Raw genomic sequence first — 19,632 nt, 5'->3', positions numbered from 1 at the left:
TCTGTAGGATTGTTTTTGCTAAGTGTTCTTAGACTACTTACATTAATGATTGAGCTCTTGACCATTGAATTTTGAATACTGCTGTCAGTATGTGTTTTAAAATTAAAGATCACAAAGGAAAATGTTAATACTATTAAATACTTCAAATATACTCAAAAACAGTTCATGAAATACTGACCTTCACAAGACTGAAAATAGGCTTGCTTCCAAGGACTTTATTTTTGACTTGTAAAGAGCTTATGCAGTATTTTTATGAACTAAAAATAAACCCATTTGATGTTGTGAATATAGGGTTTTTGAGGGGTTTATGGGTTGGGTTTTTTTAATCAAGCAGAATTGATGATTTAGTAAGCATATGACCATATTTCTCAGCTTCCTTGTTAGAAACAGTTCTGCAAGTCTGTGACGAGGGATGCTATTCAAGAAACATGTGATAGCCATTTAGCTTTCTAAAATGTGCAGCATGTGAGATGAACCACGGCGCAGTAATTGCGATGCTTCACAGGCCTTTTCATTTGAAGACTTCCAATGCTTGTTGTGGCAAATATCATCTTGGCAGCTTTCCACATCTACTGGAATAACTGTCTCATCTCTCTTCATTGGACATGGTTCCTTCCCTTTATTTCTACTTGAAGCCTGTCTCTGAAGCTCCCAAGATTTACCCTGTTGCTTACGCTATTTGTATTCATGGGTCCATGCCATTTATCTTCATAGGTCTCTGCTGAGGATTTCTTAAAGGGAAAAAATACACTTTTGAAAACAAAGCCTTTTACTTTAGCAGGTCTTTCCTTTAGACTGTATGATGGTAAACTTCTAGATGGCTTTTCTATGATGGGAAGGCACTGAACTGTAAATGTACTGGTGCATCCATCCCCTGCTGTGGTGAAGCACGGCTGGCAGAGGCACCCTGGGTGGTTGCACCTGGCTCGCTGCACGGCAGAACTCTGCTCCCTGTGGTCTCAGAGGACTCCAGTGTCATGTCATGCTTCCCGTAGCTCTATCTGCTACTTCTTTGTAGAAAGGGAACCGCAGACGGCAGCTGACCCACAGCCACAGGATGTACACACTCTCCTTTCCTCAGGATACCAACAAGCATAGATTTTCCAGATCTCTGTCCTTTACAGGCTCTTCTTCCAGTTTCCCTGCTCAGGGACATATCGCAGCAAAATTTGTGCAGATGCCACAAAATGTAACTGATGCAGCAAGTCCGCAGACCTCAGTGAAATAACTGAAAATATATTCTAAATTCCTGTTTTGTTGCCACTCTTGAGAATTTTTTTTTTAGTTTGAGTTCCCCCTTTCTGCATCTGCCTTTTTCTCCTAATTAGGGTCTTTTTTGACATCTACAATTATTGCTGTTCTTCTGTCTTATATAAATTACTGATGCCCCACTATTTACCTAAAATGGTGGGTGACACTTCCTTCCATAATCTGTAATTGTTTTTGAAAGCTGACTCTCATCATCTTCATCAGGTGATCTTTTGTCTTTTTAGTCCACTTGGTAGAATCAGTTTCCTTGGCACAGCCATTTACTACTTAGCATATCCATTTTAGTGCTCAGATAAATCTATTTACATGTTAATAAGCCTCACTCCTCCCACCACCCAACTCAGACATGCACAGTGGACTTTTCAGTGCTAGTGGGTGGCTCAAAAGAAATTAATCCATTGATTTAAGATAGTACAAAATTAAATTACTAAATCGGTTACTCTTCACTTACCATAAAAAGAATGCAGAAAACTTTCTTGCATGCTCAGTATCCTTGTATCCCATCAGCATTATTCAGCATCCTGGAGCTGTTTGGATAAGAGACTGTGCCTGTTGCCTCTTACTCAGATGTAGAGATATTTAGTTGAATTCAATCTCCCTCATCAAATATCAGCTGTACTAAAGATTTTTGTATGACTGTGTATTGCATAATGCTTAGCAAGCCTCTTGCACAGCTCAACAGAGCTATTGCATGGCCATCATGGAGTGAGTTGGAATTAGATTTCTCATCTCCTTGGCAAATCTATTGCACTATGGAGGAGAGTTTCTAACATCAGTTATACTAAAATCAATTATAGCATTCTGGATATTTGCCAGCACAAGATCGGATTCTGACTCATTCTTTTGTGTTTTGTGCTTTTTTTCCCTTCTCATTTCCTTTCCATTATGAAACTTTGTGGCTTAGTCATAAATTAGTTATAAAATGATATCTTTTTGCTAATGTGCTTTATATTTGGAAACTTGTATTCAAAGCAAAATTAGTTCTTATATAATTTGGGATGCATACTTTTGTTCTATGTGCTTTGAATACCCAAATAACCACCAAAAATGGCTAAATCTGTGTTAAAATTTAGACATCTTAAATTCCTTTAAATTATTAACAGAAGTAATTGATTATAAAATCCACCGCACCATAAGCAGCATGCTGTAACAAGTTGCTGTGGTTTAGGGTGTGTGGACGTTATCTGCCCTTTACTGTATATTATGCATGACTTACCAATGAAGAAAAGAGCCACAAATGATTACTTTGCCAACAAATAGAAAACATTTTTTATATATGTAATCACATCTGTCTTGCAACTTATTGCTTGTTTAGTAACACAAATTTTACTTTCTCCCAAATGTGGGGTAAGTTGGCTGAAGTCACTAAGAGTGTAAGTCACTGTGTGAAAAATTTTGGTGAACAAATCCAGCTTCTAGGCCTTTTGATGCTCTTGAGAACCTTTCCTTCCCAAGGCATGCAGCAGGCCCTCACATTAAGTCCACTTGTCATTTAAAAAATGTCTTTTAAATAAGATTTTAAACAGGGTTGATTTTCCCTTGTCAGCAACAGAGGTAGAACTAGAATGGAATTAACTTGATTGTTAAGCTTTTCACCTTGCTCTTTAATCTAGCCTCTTCGTGGAGGAAGCTATTAGTGCCGATCTGATTAATGGAATACATGGAATACTTCCCTTCCACCACCACCCCCACCCCCCCCCCATCCCCAGTTTCCAAGAATTGTTCACATTCTGTTTTCAAAAATAAAAAGTGGCTGCAGCAATTCACACTCTTGTTCATTTCCACACATAGAGAAGCCTGAAAACAAGCTAAACCAAACCTTCCCAAATTGGACCAAATATTACTCTCATTTACACCCCAAAAATCAACATGAATGAAGCAGGAAGCAGAAAATAAGCTACTGGCTGTAATCATTCTAAGTGACTCATCTGTTTGCTTTAGTCTGCTATATCCACCTTATTTTTCATTTGCTTCCACTTCGTACCCAACAACATAAACACTTACAAGTCTACCTGCTGCCTCTGGGGGCTTCACAGCATTGCCTAATCTTCCCAGTACTTTTCATGCAAAACAGCATGAAACTGCTAGAACAGACTGTGACATTCGGCCTGCAATGTGCTCTGAACCCGTCATCTGTCTGGCTAAGTCACCCAGCAGCTGTAAAATTACATTTTTTCATAGGAGGGGGTACTTTGCAAAGATAGCAGGGGAGAGAGATGAGTGATATTCTTCAAGAGATAAACACAGGTCTCCCAAGCCTTCGAAAATGTGATGTTATCCTAGATGAAATAATCTTACAGGGCTCTCTTTAGTGAAATAGGTCCTTCTGGAGTCTCCTGTGGAACATACTGTTCTACTGCTACAATACTTAGGTTAGAGAGCAGAATCAAAATTCTTCCTTCTCAGAAATGGCAAACTGAATAGCAGCCATTTCAGTGAAATGCTGCGATGCTCAAGAGCGGCAGGGGCTCAGCACCTTGGGGAGTGGTACAGCCCGGCTCCCAGGCACCACTCAGCACTCACTCTGTGAATCCTGTCTGTGCCGGTGGGCAAAGTGGAAAGAAGTAGCAATAGGTATTGAAAACAGAAATAGTTTTCTGTGAAAAGCAAGATGCTTGTTCAGGCTGGTCAAATATTTGCTATAAAAGCTGTTCTTCAGTGAATTGCTTACTCTCCAAAGTTTGGGGCTTTTTTTGAAAGTGTATCTCTTATCTTTTGAAAACTGAGTTTTCATTATTAAAAAAAAAAAAAACTCTTACAGATATAGAAGGTTTCAAGTAAATGCTGAAAACCATCCAAATTTTTCTCTGTGAAAATAAAGACCTTTTTTGTTCATGTACAGTACTTGCCTCTTTTGCCACTCCACAGCCAGACTTGGCATTATTAACAAATAGAAACTTTTGTTGGAAATTAGTTATGTTGAAAATATGTCACAAGAACCTGTCTACAGGCAGAGATTATATAATAATAAATATTTTCCTTCTCATTTTTTATTACTTCATTATTTCATCAGTCTGCAGTGAAGTACTCATTTATTGATAAAATAGTTGAAACATTGAACAAATATTGCATAAATATTTTATTACTTTGTTTTTATTACATTAAAAGATAATGAGCTTTACATCTTTATCTACATGAACATCAGTTCACTATGAAAGAAAACATGCACTAGCTTTTATTGGTATTATTCTGCTGGTTTTATATATTTTATGTTCAGTTATAGCTCCTCTAAGCCCCACATGACAAGCCAACAGAGAATAAAGAGATAATCCCTGTCTCCAAGGTTGTGATCTTCATAGGACTTTTCAGGCTGAAGTGAACAAGCTCCTCCACACTCCACACCTTTGAGATCCAAGCCAGCTCCAAGCTGGAAGGGAGCAGCATGATTGACTCAAGTCAGTAAATCCTGAAGGAAAGAAGCATGTGCTGCTGCAGCAACAACCCTGACTTAGTACACCTACCTGCAGCCTTCTTACTACTTCTTTCAGGTGGGTTCAGAGCCCTCCAGGAGGGACAACATAGGTATAGACCCTGGGTATAGAGTATGAGCCAGTAGACAAATATACAAAGGAAATACATAAACAAGGAATGAAGGGGAAAAACCAGCCTTGATAGCCAAGTAACTATCCAGTTTCTGTAGGCACTATGGTTACAGGTAAGTTCAAATAAGCTATTTCAGAATAAAAGATGGGGTTTTTTTGTGGATGCCTAGAGGAGGGACTCACATAGTGTGTGGAGAAGCACACAAGAGTCTAATGCGCTTCAATCAAGTATGTGGTGGAAACCTGAACCCAGTTGACTGCAGTCTTCATTGAAGGTCTGTAATCTTAGGGGAGTTCAGGACTATAGACATGGGAACAGATAGCATATGTCTGACATCCAGGAGAACCATTGGAGGAGGGCCATGGCCAAAGCCACAGGTTGGGAGCACAGCCCTTGCAGCAGGTTTCTGTACATACGGAGTGGGGGAAATAGCACTGATTGAAGCTGGAGGATTTAGCAGTGACTGGAAAGTGAAATAATCAGACTTGATCAGAGAATTTTAGCAATGAGTCTAGACTATCTTAGACTTGTTTGGAAAAAAAGGAGTGTGCTGCAGCAGCACTGGCTTTGGCTCACCTGCCTGGCTAAATCAGACAGATGAATGTTTTGCATGACAGGAATGCTACAAAACAGCCAAAGCAGACCTTCTATTTGTCTGCAGTACACTTTGGCTTGGTTGTGTATATTGCAGAAATAAAATATTTGTTCAACATTTGAGAAAAGAACAGAGCAGGACTTTAGAGACCAAGTACCTAGTCGTGAGGGGGAGGTTGCATGTTTGGGTTGTTCCAGTATCATAAAAATCAAAAATCAAAAAAGATTGGTATTGGGGTTTTTGTTATGGTTTCTCTGTCCCTGTAAATCTCCACCGGATCTCTCTTTTTTTTTTTGGGTAAAAAGACTTCAAGATATAGCCTGTGTTAGTTTGTAAAAATGGTGCAGATGATTCTGTCATGCCACCCATAGCAATCAAATATGTTTCACAGAGTGTAGTTTTGGAAGGAAGGAATACAATAGATTTATCTATACATATTTGTAGATACAAAGAAAATTAAATTTGTATAGAAATATTTATCACATGTATTTGATTCATGCAAAGCAAGGGTATTTCTAGATACCGTATCCATGTGAATATTTTAAATGTTTGATCTAAGAAAAAATGCTGTCTTTAATAATCTGCATTTAATGCTTTTAAATATTGCCATTGATACAGTTAACTTAAAATGAAAGATGTGTTTGTGTACAGGTATGCATATATGTAACATATGAGACAAAGGAGAATATTTTTAAGGTACTACACTACAAATTTGGACTTATTTTTAGATGTGGAGGTTTCAGTGTGATGTCATTAAATCAACCCCTGTCTTAGTCTTCCCATCTCCTCATTTCCCTCCAATTATAAAGCAACAACAGAAATTTCCAAATCTAGTTTTCACTTTCTCTAACTTCTCTGGTTGCAGGACAGACTTGATCTGCTGTGGGCAATATCAATTTGAATCTTTTGTGACAATGACACCAAAAAAAGGACATGGCACTGATACCACTGTCTTATTACTGCTTAGCCTCTTGGACAAGGGATCAGGAGACTCCAAGGCAGAGACGAGGTTTTCTTTGCTACTGATTCATACACTTCTGTCATTCTTTTGTGAAGAAAATGGGGCTGAGACATGGTGGGGACGGCTAATGGCTCAAAAATAAAGCAGAGCACAAGACTTGTTCTGCAACTACCATGCAAATAGCACCTCCCAGTTTAGGTATCATGTACCTTTAGCATGGTAGTACTACTACAGTGTCAATATAGTGCCTGTTACTGTTTGTTACATTAATGGGAAAATTTGGACTACTCAAAGGCTTCATAGAAATTAAGAATGGAGAGACTCAGAGAAGTCATGTCTCACATCCCCTGTCCCAAACAGCATCAGTTCTGCCTCAAACACTTTTAAGAGAGGCTTGTATTACAAGTTCTTTTAAAGCTTCCAATGGTGAAAATGCCATAATGTCCATAGACAATCTATTCTGTGCTCCACAATCTGTATCTGTAGGAAAGCTTTCCACAGCATGTAATTTAAGTTTCTCTTGCTATTTTAAGCATATTAACATATCCAATAAGAAGAGGGCAAGAAATAAAGAATGTATTGCTTTCCTCAAATTAACAAACTATCCTGCACTCGAAAACAGTTATTACGTCTCCCTTCAGTCTATCCTCACCAGACTTAAGAAACTATTTCAGTCTGCTTTTATAGCTCAAGTTTTGTTTTAAAAAAATTTTGTTTAAAAAAAAGTTTTTCTCCTTCTAGTAATCATTATACACTTCTAATGTGAGGTATCAAAATGTATTCTGTCTTGGAAAACATTTATAAAGGGTAAGGAGTATGACCAGCAAGAAATCATATATCAGACAAAATATAATAGTAAAAAAAAAAATGGTACTGTGTATGAACTAAGGAGATATGCTAATGCATGCTAACATAAAATTAATTTAGTCAAACCTTCCTTTAAGCAGTTTGAAAATGCTTATCACTATATGGAAATACATGTAATTTCCATATGCAAATTCTTATATTAGAAAGACTCAATTCTCCATTCTGTAATTGGCTTTGGCCGCCAAGCAACATGCTAACAATGAATTTCATCTCCTTTTGTAGCACATCTGCTAGTGGTGGATGACAGTCAATTGGCAGGACTGATATCCCAAGCACTGGCACAAAATCTACTTTTTTTTCCCCTTGATTTCATTCATTTCCTGCCAGTTGAAAATCACAGTCTCCCCAAAATGGTATCAGTTCATACTGGCCCTCAGAACACAGTGGGATTACTGTAATTTAAGAAGATGAAGGTATTTTGAAGTGAACTAATAGGATTTGTTGGAAAAGGAATGTGCAGATACTTTTTTTGCAGTACAATCTGGGAATTTTCTGCTCTTTAAAGATGTATCTGCTGCTGTACAACTCTCCACACAATTCAAATGTAAACTTGCATAAAGAAAAAGATATTTCAGGGTCAGGGTGGAGAGGACAATGTATATTCCCACCCCTGAGAAAACAGGTGAAAATAATCTGGTCCTGCAACATTCTGGCTGAAAGAGCAACTTTCTCCTTATACCAGGTGTCCTAAAAAGTATGGAAATAACTGCAAAGCTTGATGAGACAGAGGGCAGGGAAAATAACAGATATTGAGCTGCCCAGATAATATGCCTACTTACACCCTTCTGGAGAGTTCAGCACTGAGCAATGTGGCTTTTCTCACTGAGAGGATGCCCCTCTTCCCTCACAGCTCCAAGCTGCCCGGATGCAAGTACTTCAAACAGACCCAGGCAGTGTGCTAAGTCGCCTGTGCCAGCACTAGCACATCATCCCTGCCAAAACAAGGAATTCCCAGGTAGCTCCATTGTCAGTAAAGGCTACATCACTGTGGTCATTCCTATCTCCCTATCCAGCTCCTAAGAAAGTGTGTTTTGTAACAAGTGTGAGACAGTTGCTTAATTGAGCTTGTCCTCTAAAAAGCCTGATCTCCAGAGGTCCCTTCCAACCCCTACAGATCTGTGAATCTGTGAACTGTTCTCAGTACACATGAGACTATTTGAGAATACATTTTTTCTTTAACACAAGTTGCTGAACAAGACAGAGTTCCACAAATGTCCTCATAAATATGTTTAACAACATACAGGTTAAAAAACCCCTGAGGAGCTAAGTTGTATCTGTGCAAACATCTAGTGATATTTCAGTTTTCTTTCTGAAATGTGTTTCTTTTCTGCAGATAAACTTGGAGGCTGCTTGTTCAGCATTCAGGTAAAAACTTATGTAAGTTTTTCTGGTATTCTTTTTTTCTTCTGTTTTATTTATGAGAATATGGTTTATATGAGAGTTGTCAAGCTAAATACAGCCGTACAGCAAAAATATGGAAGTAAATAGAGCCTAGGTTTTCTTGGACACAAGTAGATCATACAGCTAGCAGCAATGATGGCAAAATGTTCCCTTCAAAAAAATTAACTTCATAAGAGGTTCAAAATGTACTACATCTAGTACTGCTCGTTTCTCATTATTAGCATTCATAAAAATATCCAATTTTTAAAATTATGCAATGCAGTGAGCAATGCAAAAAAAACCAAACCAAAACAAAACCAAACTACTGCTCTTTTTCATTAAAAAAATGTCCATATTTGCTCAACTGTAGTGAGAGTAACATTCACAGATACCGCTGTTGTTCTTGAATTAGAGTATTCTCCATTGACAGAACAGTATAGAAACAAAGTTTTACTTCAAATGTTGTTTTATTTCTCTGTAGAATAAGGTGTTAATCACCTTGTTGGACTCCAGTGTATGATAAAGAAGCCCTCATGTGGTCTACTTCCTCAGCTTCTGCAACATGTATATGAAAACATTTGTTACTCTCTCATGGCAAAGCAGTTCATTGGAAGGTAAGTTAAAAAAAAAGGCCTCTACTGCTATTCATTTTGCTTCTGTTAACATCAAACTAAACAAGCTTGCAAGTTTTGTCTTTGATGAACGTGTATGCCCTGAAACCCTGGAACCACAGTCGGAGGGGCCACGCTGGTATCTTTACAACATACACTAAGTGATGCCTTCCCTTCCTCATCATCTGACCAAGGTCAGGAGCTGGTATATACAAGGTTTTTTACTCAATGTCAATCAGATTATCAAAATCTTGTTTTTTCTTCTGACATCTGTCATCAGATTGCAGGCATTTTTTGCACATTACTGTCAGTACTATAAAGGAAATAATTTCATGCCACTAAAGATGATAATTTTTATGTGAATTCAGATATTCAGATGAAAATATTTCAAGATTAGCTTGAAATGGTTTCTAAATACCTGTATAATGAACCTATGACAAAATACTAGCTATATTACCTGTAATAGTAGATCTACTACCTGCAGTATTCTTGAGAAGTACGACTTGGCCTGACTTACCCTCATTTCTGAGGATGTTCTAATAACATTTGAGCTAAGTTGCAGACACAGTAACCCAAACAAGTTTAACAGATGGTATGATGATGACCTCACACTGTGGTCTAGACAGGCTACAAAAATGACTGCATTACAGAAAGAAACCTCCAGAATAGGATAAAATACAGATTTTGCTGAAGATAAACAATGAATCTATGGGCTATATAATAAATTAACACATTAAATTTAAGTATGTTCTGTGAAATGATAGCTTTCATTGAGGTGTGCTGAGACTTTGATGGCTGCATCTGCTGGATAAAACAGAGGGTTGAATAGATTTTCAGACTTACCATCTACACAAACCATGAATCTGCTCCCAAGTCCATAAATCCAGCAATAACAAGCCAGATATGTCTACTGACTTTAAATCTAGCCTGTGTCTAAGTCCCATCCTTCACAGGGATAATTTCCCAAACTGGTTTTGCCCTAAGTAGCAATGTCATGGTAAAAATAGTTGCCATGGGAAGATGGTATTTTTTTTTCTTTTGGTGATTAAAGTTTTCCTTAACAGTTAATAATAAAAAAGAAAAAATCATTTTGTTCTGATTTTGTGTGTGTGTTTCTAATTCAATTAATTTTGAAATAATAAGAAAAATGTTTTCTGATTATTTTTGTCCTGGTGACAAGATCAGGGGTTGAAGCATGAGAAGCAACCCACAGATGATATTAGTGGGCAGATTATAAGGTGTAGAAAATGTAGCAAAGGCCATGGCTATCAATGATTAGTATTTTCACTTCAACATAATCATGAGAAATAGGTGACGAAGTATTTTTGCACAGAATTGAAGGGGCTTTCACGTTCAGTATCTTATTTTAAAGAGGAAAAGAGGAGAATTCCCCTGGTTTGTATAGGCAGGTTACACAAATCTGCATCAAAGTACAAAAGAAACTTTGTGACAGAACACAATACCAACTTTTTATGACTATAAGCTTTTATTGCCTTGGAATAAGATAAGGAGGGCAATGAATAAGTTGTGTAGCTCCCACCAAGTGACATCTAAAAAAGACTTTATATCTCACTGTGACAGCAATCAAACAAGTGTAAAGAGAATACAACCCTTCCACTCCCATCCTGTACTTTTTCTAAACTTCCCTATGCCACTGAAAGGTCAAGTTTCTCCCTAATGCCTATGAGTGCAGTCCCAGTGTTGGCAGAGCCAGGCTCTTTCCCATCACCTGAATGGGTGTCTACAGCAAGCACTGCCAGCACAGCACTTCTGCCTGTTTGCGGAATAGGAACCCTTTCTTTGTGGCTCATAGAGGAGCCCTGCTACATGGTGAAGTCCAATCTGCAGAGTCTAGTTCCAGGAGAGTTAACATGCTCATATATTTAATGTCTGTAAAGTCTAATGTGGGTTGAATGTTAAACAACTAGAGTAGAGCATGGTATATTGCCAGTTATTTCAATTCAACTTCTTTTCCACATCATATACCTTTTGTGTATTCATACATGCTTGAAAGATACTGACTTTGGAATAGTTTTCAAAGGATTTTCTATGTTTACAGAACTGATCCTTGTACTTTTCCTGAAAATTTGGATATTCAGACCCTTGTGTGAAAAGCTCTCACAACTAAGAAAAAAGATCAAATCAGTGTGAGTAAAACAACCCAAAAACTACCCTGCCTAAGTTTTATGATTTTTAAATTCTAAATTTAGCCTGTACTGTGGTCCCTTTTGGGTCAGAAAATAAATGCTGAAAAAATAACAGTAAGAAAATACTCCTATTTATCAAACAATTATAGCAAAAGTAGACAAGTTGTTGAGCTTTTATCACTGCAGAGCTACATGTTGCCTAGTCTGCATGTCAGACAGAAGTAATTTCAGGAAGAATCTTTGGATCTAGGGAACAAGAAAGATTTTCTCACTGTGTCTGGTATTAAGAAGTGGGCAACTGCTTAAAAATGCTCGGTGGTTTGTAATGCAAGCCCAAGTGCTAGGGAATAGCTTGGTGGAAAGGTTCACAGCCAGAATCATCCAGTGCACATCCATGCTTTCAAACCAGGCCTTCCAAAGGCACGCCAGGTTGTTGTGTGACCTGTAAAGAGGACAGATTAGCCATGTACAAGGAGCTGCTTTTTTCTGGTAGGCCTGAATGTGTAGACAGAATCTTCCAAAGTCTCATTAGGGTACCAGTCTTTGGAAAGATGTGATTACAAATACAGCATAATTTACTTTGCCAGCACACTGTGCCACAAGGCTATGATCTCCAGCTCTCTGGTGTTTGGTATATGAATATACACTGAGAACTATAGGTACAATAAATATATCAGAGCTAGATTGTGCCTCAAGGCAAATATTCTCTGGATTCCACTGTCCTTCCTGCTATGTCTTGTGATGTTTTGCCATACTCATCTATTCACCCCAGAAGACATTCATGTGAGCAGCTCTGTGGTTTATTTTCATGTTTAAACCAAGCTGTTGTAATCAGCTTTTGTAACCTAAACTGCAGTCATTATGACCATACTAACGTACAACTTTTCAGGCTCAGCCTGTAACTCTGCTATTAGAGGTCTAAACCTCAGCGCGGACAAAGTCTATAATGAAAGTGAAGCTCTCTTTCATTTTATGTGATTCAGCATAGCTGTACTTGAGAATTACCCAGTTCTGCTTTCCTTGCTCTGACATTTGAGACCTTCCTCTATGCTGCAGACTCGCCAGCTCATCATTATAGATGATATCGCAGTGATGGTAAACCGCTGCTTCAATGCTGGCTTGGAGGCACAGATATACCAAGCGAGTATGTGAGGTTGTTGTTAAGGTCTCTACTCATGAAGCTCATCAAAAGCACATAAATTACAGAGGGAAGGTGGTTTTCCAGTTATTTCCATGTATTTTGGATTAACAACCAAGACATTGTTTAAAGTGTTAATATTAAGGATTATGGTGTAAAGAGGTACTAAATGCAGGAACAGAATCCTTTGAAGGCAGTAACAGCTTCATAGCCACTAGCAGTACCACTGTACTACTTAAATATACAGAAACAAATGTTTTTTTTTCCTTGTATGGGTATATCCCCATTCACTTTTGCTGTAATAATAATACTAAGAATAATATAGGAGTGATCTTTTTAACAGTTAATTTCTAAAGCATATTTATTTAAAGGTCCTTGAGTTTAGTAGTTACCTCTCAATGGTATTTCCTACATTACAAAATTGCTGTGAATGGCCTCTCATCCTTCTGTTCCAAAAATAAGAAGTGCAAAACAAGCTAGCAGCTTTGCAGTCAGAAAAACTAGGAACCAAATTCTGAAACAGCTCCCGCTGTGACACCTAGGAAATCAGCCAGTCCAGTTTCAACTCCTGTCAAATTAGAAACTTCAGCCTACTGATAAAAGGAGCAGACACTTTACCTTCCCAGAGGATGCTGATACACATCTTCAATATGTCTAATTGAATCAATAATGCTGTCAAAGTGAATCCCTTAGTAGTAGTTGCTGAAACAGTGGCAATCTACCAGTTGCTAATGATGTTCTTAAAGCTATTCTAAAAGTGACACCTGAAGGCAAAGGTCTGATATAAATTTTTTCATTACATCAGATTTTTGAACAGGTGGTTGGCAGGTCTTTCTCCAATGCAGATGGAGTTAATGCCTTCTATTCACCAGGCACTGAAGATGAAATTACTCTCCTACTACTTATTTTTTCAGTCATTTTAGAGTAGCACAATTTCTCTGATAGAACACTTGTGTGCTTGGATTTGTGAAAGCCAGATTTCTTTTTTCCACTTGCTTTAGGGGTTATGGTAGGAAATACTTCAGTCGTATGTTTGCTATTTCTTGGTACATCTGGATATCGTATTATTGGATTCAAAAGCTAAATTTAAAATAAGGGGGGAAAGATTCCGTTCAAGTGAAATGCAGGTTTTGTTCTATTTTTCTAAAAAAATTAAATTCCATTTCTGTCAATGCAAAGTATTTTCTTTAACCTAAATGTTTCACTGTGCAGTTATTTTGTCCTCTAGAATATTTTAAATAAGAATTATATTTAGTATATATAAATAGGTATAACTGATATATAGAGATTTTAACAAAGGGCATTTTAAACAATGGTGTGAAACAACACAAATGCACAGATTGCACTTTTATTGCATAGAAACACTTTGGAGTTTGTACACAACTCTTGGTCAGACAGAAACTAGCACATCAGAACAAGAAAATGTGTTATGAAGTCATGACAGTTAAAGCAGCCAGTTACCTTCCCTACGTGTGTCTCTTGGTTGACCGACTTTGGCTTTAAAAAAAAAGATGCAACTTCAAAATGAGGCTTCTCTTGTGACTTGTACATTTATCCATTCATCAGGCTTCAGTCCTGTATGGCTTATATGGGATCCTCTAATGGCTGAAAAGTGATGGTCTCTTGCTGTAACCTTTCCCTTGACTGGTCTTGTAAGGTCTTTCTTTCTCCTCTCTCTGTCTGGCTGCCTATTTTTGCAAAACTGGTACGAACATAATTACTGTTGAAAACTCTCAGCCTGTGTCAAATCCGGTCAAACCAGTTGGCCAGTTTTCAAAAGTCCTTGCAGAGGACGAAACATCAGAGGCACACAGAGACAGTATGGAACCTTTCTTCTATTGGAAATTAGTAAAATCAACTGTAGCCACAAACTTTATTTCCTAAAATCTTGTAAATTATATAAAGCTGTGTCAACAATGCTCCAGTTATCAGACTGAAAAAGGCAGGAACAGACACTTCTGTTCCAACAGCTTTTGGTGGAATGCTCTTATTAAGACCCCTGCCTCCTTGTCATGCTGACATCCACTTAGTGTGCTTGAGAAACCCAGCATGGTCTTGGGAACCACCATTTCACTCAATTCTACAATGTGGTCATTTCTTTCCTTCAGTCTTCTTTTTCTTTCATGAATTTGCCAAGGCACAAGTGACTTTGATGGTTTGCACACTCCAGGAATGGGGCTTGCAAGGTGAAGAAAGTCTCAAGCATCTTCTGTTCAGCCTTCCTGGCAATAAAGACTTCTTTCTTTTAATGCAACTTTGAAGTTCAACTGCCAATATTTTATCTTGAGGTCTAGGAGATTCTAGAGACTCGAGACTTAGGAGATTCTTCTAATTTTATCTTCAATGTGTCTTGGAGCTGTAATGTATGGAACCCTGCTTAGTTCACAAAGACCATTAGTAACCTGTGCTGGCAGGCCAGCTGCACGCAGTGCAGGTTTCAGTCATGTTCCACCAACCATCTTTTAACATTTGTGGTTCTGTGGCCAGAATATGTGGTCAGGGTATTAATTCTCAGCATTTCTGGGCAACTGCATCCTAGGTGGGCTGTAGAAGGAAGCGATGGAACCAGTCATTAACTAAATTCACCCATCTGCAGACAGCCCTATCCTTGGAGGACCTATCTCGTAGTGAACAAATGGTAAAGAAAATACAGATTTATGAAAGTTAATCCAGCTGGTAGACACTGATGTGTTTCACCAGAATGGCCCTTCCATGGAGCTTTGTGTGACAAACGTGTTTGGGAATGAGAGAAGGCAGCCCTCCTTTGCTGGAGCTGCTTCTCTTTCTAAAATTCTACTTCACATCCCATATTTAAAGTTTGCTATGGCATAAAGATTACTGCAATGATGGAGAACCAGGCAAGCTGGGGACTTGTGTATTGGCGCCTTGTTAATAGTTAATAGTCTTCTAACTAAAGTTTTCTTGCAACAGTATACAGGCTTTTAATTACTTGCACTAAAAAGCCCTTGTTTCTACTAACAATTTTTTTCTGGATCAGAGTGCTAGTTACAGGACCCATATTTCATGTTGGGCCTATAAAATACATCATCTTTCAGTCAGCACAGCTCTATTCAAAGGGCTTTTTCTTTATAACTTGGCTCAGCTGACCATGGAATGAGAGAACCAGGGAGGCTCAGAGGTGGCAATAGCAGGAGAAACCAAAAATAAAGCTGCAGGATAAGGGCATTGCTGTTAGCCATTTCAATTTGAACTATTGTATTATATCAACTGCTGCTGAAACATGGAGGAGAGGAGTTAGAGGAAAGAGAACAAAGCCTGGAGCAGGCACTAACTTAGCCAAAATGCTATGACTATAGTTTTAGAAATTAAAATAAATATTGAACATATATATCATCATATGCAATGTCAAATACAAACACAGTGGTGTCTCAGGCTTTCTCTGAGGCACTCCTGGCATGCCATAGAGTAATTGCCACAGTACCCAGCACAATTTTAATGGAACTGAGTCAAATTTAATTATCTCCTGTCTTTAAAGCGTTATATTACCCGCAGCATTTGTAGTCTTTAGGGTCCTGCTGTGCTACTGCAATGTTCTACACAAAATGCAAGCTGTTGGGCAAATCCCATTCCAGTATGTGCCCTGGTTTATCATATTTTTACATACTGCAACTCCTGCCCTAGTGATGGTCTGAGGTTTAGTTTGTCACTTCTAGAATTCCTTTACATCCTCATTTCACATGGTACTGTATGGCAGTCTGGTTGGCCCAGCCGTTAAGTCCTTCATGGATTTGACATTATTTAGACCCTGGGCTTTTTTCTTGCAGATTTTTGTTCCATATCTGTCCACAGTCATTGCCACACTGTCTTTACAAAATTACTCATCTCCTCATCTGCTCGGAAACTTGTTGCTTCTCCTTCACTGATCAAATGCTGGACCATTCTGGACTTCAGTTTTGTTCTATTTTTGTGAAGAAGTGCTATAAAATAATGAGTTTAAAATGCTCATTTATTATTTTCGTTTTATATTTAATGTAGGTACAGTTTTCTAAAATTACAGATTTAATTCTAATGATGAACATCACAAAGCTGCCCACCAAACTCACAGAAGGTGCTCTATTTTCAAATTGTCCTGAGTATGACTGAAATAATCCCAGAACATTTTAATTACTCCTAAATGATAGAAAAAATATTTTCTTTAAAAAAAACCTTTTAAAATATACAGAAATAGTTGTAGAATTCTGAATGCTTAATTATCCCTTCTATTCCTGGCTTTTTTCAGAAGTATGAAAAAACCCAGTCGTTCTACTTAAAACAGCCAATGTAACTTCATGTTAAACAGATTAATCACAGATTTGGTGAGTTTGTTTTTCAAATCACGTGATAGAAGTAAGATGTGGATAAACCAGATAACTTTTAAAAAGTAAAAGTTCAGAGAATAAAGTTTTGCAATGAAGAGAGACATGGTTTTGTTCCACACAGGCTTCCTCAGCTCAGCTGATCACCAGCTTTAACAATGTTGAACTGTTATATGGGCTGTTGAGCTCTCCTTGCCCTGGGAGGCACTTATTCCTCGGCTGTGTTCAGTTGTAAGGATTTGTAAAGCAGTGGTGGAGAGGGAGCTTTACCATCCAGCCCCCAGCCCAAGTATTGCTTTAGTTGATTAAAGTATGTTGATGACATCAGTTCCAAATTTGTTTGGCATAAAACATGTGCTTAATGGTTTCTTATGCTCATCTTGAATGAACAGCAGCAATTTAATCCACCAATATCAATAAATACTAACCCAGACCACTAAAAATATGCCCCATTTTAGTTGCATTAATATTCGACTAAACTCCAAAAGGATGTCTGTCCTTACAAGCTGAAACAATATAAACCATTACAAAATTAGTTTCTCCAAGCTCATCTATTCACATATTTAATGGATTTTTCTTATGGGGTAATTTCATGCCAATAACAGAATATCACTCTCATCCAGACCTCCTGAGAGTCTTTCTCCTTGCTCAGTTCTGGTTAAGACACTCTTTTGATGTATTCCTAGGGAATGTCTGTTGTTCCTGTCAGCATTGCCCCTGATCCCTAAGCACAGGCATGTGTGTGCAATAGGAAAGGGGTTTTTGAAAAAGTTAAGCCAAGACAAGAGTAGTCACAGGAGCATTGTTCCATTCAGAAGATGCATCATCACTCTCTGGTGACCACTGAAATGGATTCCTTGTGCAGATATATGTCTCTGCAATCAGAGTGAACATTGGAATAAAATGTACCTCAGTGGTGGTTTAAACAACTGGGGTTGCAGAAGTGTCTTCAACTTCTTTCTATTTTTTTCTTGGAAACATTATCCTCTTTGTCTGTCTTCATTAGATTCATGAGTTCATATACTGCCACACTGATTCCCTTTTTCCCCAAGAAGATTTTGAGCTGCTGACGTCCCCCTTGAAACTCCTATTTTTTTTAATAAACTTAGATGACAAAACACAGATGCTTCTTGCTCAGTGCAAACCATTTCCTTACTCACCATTGTTTCACCATCTTTCAAGGAAACTAGTACAGACTGAACGTGTAAGATACTCTTCCCGGGTTTTACTGCAGTTATTCACTATGATGAAATCATCTATTACGCCACCTTCCCAGACTTCTTGCTCAAACTCCAGAGGTCTTTATCTTGAATTCTTCTGATCCTTTTAATCACTGTTTCTGTAAACAATTACTTTTTTTTTTTTTTGCATGAGTTCACCTAGAACACAATTCAGTCTTTTCTCAGTAGAAACAAATCAACCCTGCTGAATATTGTCCTTCCTAAGCATTACAGCTAGCCAAAGTAACATATATGCTTTCCTAGTTAGGATAGGAAATTGCAAGGAAAGTCCTCTGATGCAATTAAATCTGTTTTCAGGATCTGCAGCTACAATTCCTGCTTTCTCAAACATGGGAGAACTCAAAACTCAAGACTATCTTCCTGTTCCAGCCTCTTTTAGCCCGCACCCAGTCCAAAGGCCTGTCCTGGGCATGCTTTAGAGCTGCTTTGGGCTTGGGCATTACCTTGTCCCTGAGCTCTGCCTTTGTTTTCTTTGAACAGTGCTGCCAGGCTCCCAAGCAGCATGAAAAAGTTCTCTGCTCACAGTGCTCCAACTGCTGAGGAACCTTGTAATTACCTTTGGTTTGTGAAAGAACCATTTGCTTACCATTCTCTTGCAGCCCTATTTATTGAAAGCTGATGGTTAAGTCCTGCAGTTCCAACTCAGCCTACAAAAACTGTAAGGACTATCTCGGGAGGATGTGGGAGAAAGATCACTGCTGCTTGTTCTAGATAAGACCTACCTATTCTCAAAATAAGAAATATTTAAAGCTTTACAGTGAAACTATATTAAAATTTTACTCTAAATGATGTTTCCAAGCGTATGTAAGGCTGGTCACGGCAGCTGTTGGTGAAATGCTGTTGTCCCTGGGACATTTAAAAACACAGAAGAAAGTTTCAACATTTTTATCCCTGCTTTCTATTAGAAAAATTGTTAGGAAAATGTATCCAAATTTTTTTAATTGCAAAATAATGATTAAGGCTAATTTGAAAATGTATCAAGCTGAGCAGCATTTTGGGCATTGTGATTCCCAGTTAAGGCAAAGTCAATTGGGAAGTCTGGGAGAACGTCTAAATGTCACCACTGATAGGAGTAATAAACCAGTGGAACGATTCATTTCAAAGAGTTAAGCATTTAGACTTCTATGTAACTGTTACACAGTCTGGTAACAAGCGTGCTTTAGTGTTTCTGTGATCTTAATGCATGCTCTGTGGAAAGCAGCCACGTTAGGAACTGGACAGCCACCCACATCCCGCCTTTAACTGCCAGGTGGGTTGAGGCCGGTGCTTTTATACGGACTGACTAGACGCGTGGATATACGCGGCACAGCCTGCGGAGCTGCAGTTACTTCTGCCCAAGGCTACCGATGCCGGGCATCGCTTCCTCTGTCCTGAGGCGCTGCAGGGGCCACAGCCCGGGGAGAGAGCGGGGGAACGGGCAGGCTCGCCCGACCGGCCCGCGCGGAACTATCCGCCAACTCCCACGCTGGGGCTGCCTCGGCTGCGGACCTTTGCTCGGGCTCGATGCCCACCTGTCCGGAGAGGTTAAAACAACACCGTTTTTAAAAGGAAGAGGTGGAAAAAA

This window comes from Gallinula chloropus (assembly GCF_964237585.1).
Source record: "Gallinula chloropus genome assembly, chromosome: 5".
Classification (NCBI taxonomy): domain Eukaryota; kingdom Metazoa; phylum Chordata; class Aves; order Gruiformes; family Rallidae; genus Gallinula; species Gallinula chloropus.
This window is presented reverse-complemented; position numbering follows the sequence as displayed.